The sequence below is a fragment of the Bos indicus x Bos taurus genome, chromosome X, assembly GCF_003369695.1.
Source record: "Bos indicus x Bos taurus breed Angus x Brahman F1 hybrid chromosome X, Bos_hybrid_MaternalHap_v2.0, whole genome shotgun sequence".
Lineage (NCBI taxonomy): Eukaryota > Metazoa > Chordata > Mammalia > Artiodactyla > Bovidae > Bos > Bos indicus x Bos taurus.
This window is the reverse complement of record NC_040105.1, coordinates 143,493,076-143,495,537: the sequence shown is the minus strand read 5'-3', so window position 1 is coordinate 143,495,537 and position 2,462 is coordinate 143,493,076. Positions and strand designations below refer to the sequence as shown.

General features: G+C 38.3%; 1 non-coding gene across 1 annotated transcript; it reads right to left on the bottom strand.

Annotated features, from left to right (window-relative positions):
• Positions 1 to 731: 731 nt before the first annotated feature.
• Positions 732 to 803, bottom strand: TRNAY-GUA. The gene has a single exon. It is a non-coding gene; the product is annotated as a tRNA-Tyr (tRNA).
• Positions 804 to 2,462: the final 1,659 nt, after the last annotated feature.

Sequence of the window (2,462 nt, the reverse complement as noted above, 5' to 3'; positions counted from 1 at the left end):
CAACATAACATGTTCAGCAGTTTCAGAACTGCTAACCCATATCCCCAGAAGAAACACCTTTACCAACTAGAATACAGTTTTTACATAAAGTCCCTTGTCTTTTATGTCATAATACCTGGTCACAACACCATTTTTCAAAGTTACTTAGATCAGTGCCTTTTTTCTCTACTCACATCACCTTTTAAAATTAGATTCGTCTATACTATCTGTTCCTCTATTAAGATTTGATGATATAGATAGCCATACTTATTTAGTAAATAAACAATGGCATTCTTTTGTAGACAACTCCCTGACTTGCTTTCAGATGCTTAGCATTATCCTAAAGCAATTTTACGGTCTGTCCTGTTGCTCCACTGGAGTTGCACTCATTCAGCAAACATCCAGTGCTTAATCTGTGTTAAGACCTCGAGGGAGTCTAATATGCTTTGGATCTCAGAAATTCATGAAGGTGTTACAATTATGATTTCAGTAATTTTATTGCATATTTTCTGAGTTCCTACTCTGAGGTACTGTAAAGAATAAAAAATAATAAAGTATGGCCTTTTCCTTCAAAGGTCACAATCAGAGCACTCTTTATTATAGAAACTTTTTTCCACTATTGGTGGTTTAGTCACTAAGTCATGTCCAACTGTTTGTGACCCCATAGACTGTAGCTCACCAGGCTCCTCTGTCCATGAGCTTTTCCAGGCAAGAACACTGGAGTGGGTTGTCATTTCCTTCTCCAGGATATCTTCCACAGCCAGGGATCGAACCTGGGTCTCCTGCATTACAGGCGGATTCTTTACCAACTAAGCCACCAGGGAAGCCCTTTGTTAGTAAAGCCTCTTCAGATTAGCAGTAGAGCATAAATAATGGCAGATCCGTTACACATTTTTCAACTTCGAATTTTGTGGGAAACCTAAATCTTAGGAGGATTTAACAAAATGTTATAGAGAAACCATGACTTAAGGATTATTTCCATGTAAAATACTATCCTCGAAGAAGCATTTGTGGAGGCAGAGTTGGGTTATATATGTTGATTGCTGGCAGGGACTAGTAGCAAGGCTTAGGTAGAAGAAAGGCTTTAGTAGCTACATACCTTATCTATAAACTGACACAAATTCATAAGAAATCCTTTCTAATTTAAAATATTTATTTTACTTTAATACTTACACATTGTAGAAAATGTGACTTATACCAAACAGTTTAAGAAATAACCACCCATAATACTGTAAGTCAGAGATAACAGATATTAATATTTTAGAATATGTAGCTTTATTTTTATGCATGTATATTTTTAAGAGCTTATATAGTTATACAAGATAATTTGAATACTATTCATACTACACATCATGGGCAGTTTCCATATTTTTTCATGGTGCATAAATAAATGTTCTATCATATGGATCAAATGTTGATCATATCTATCAGATGTTCTATCAATGTAAGCAATGTATGGATACTGAGGGTGTACCTGTATTTTATTACTATGAATAATAGTAGAAGATACAGAGGCAAATATCTTTATCAGAATTTCTAATTCCTGACTTAAGATGATAAATCCTTAAAATGGAAGTATAAAGCATGAACTTCTAAGGATAAGCAGTATCATAGATTGTAAAAATCTTCTGCAAAGGAATTGGGAGCCTGGGTTTGTAGCCTTGGTTCTAGTGGCCTTGTGATTTCAGAAAAGCTAAGGAATTCTCTGGAAGCCTAACAAAATAGGATATTTAGAAAGATTCCTTCTAACTCTGGTGGTCCATGTGCCTGGTCAGCATTCCTTCAGAGGCAGTATAGCTAAGAATTCTCTCACTTTCTTGTTTCCTCAGCAGATAGCTAGAAAACCTGTGATATGCAAGGCAATCACAGTTTATGTCACCTGCAAAGTCAGAGCCATGTGAAGTCTGTTGAAGTCAACTCAGGGAGCTCATTTCTGGAGATGGAATTCCTGGTTATGGAATTGACTAGTAGGAGAAAGGAGGGTGGGTAACAGTTGGCTCACCTTGCCCTACCTGTCTACAAGGCCAGTCACCACATCCAGGTATATCAACTCCTCTGCCTTTAGTTTACTTCCTTTAGTATAGCTTCATTTGTTTGGGTCTTGAAGGTTTTTTACCCTGCTGCTGCTGCTAAGTCGCTTCAGTCGTGTCCGACTCTGTGTGACCCCATAGACAGCCTCCTACCAGGCTCCTCCGTCCCTGAGATTCTCCAGGCTGGAGTGGGTTGCCACTTCCTTCTCCAATGCATGAAAGTGAAAAGTGAAAGTGAAGTCACTCAGTCATGTCCAACTCTTAGCAACCCCATGGACTGCAGCCTACCAGCCTCCTCTGTCCATGGGATTTTCCAGGCAAGAGTACTGGAGTGGGTTGCCATTGCCTTCTCCGTAATTAGTTAAGGTGATACCAATTAATTTTCCTTATCACTTGGCATTAACTAAGAGTTGCAAATAAAGAAAAATAGGGCTCTGGAAAATGTTGGAAGGT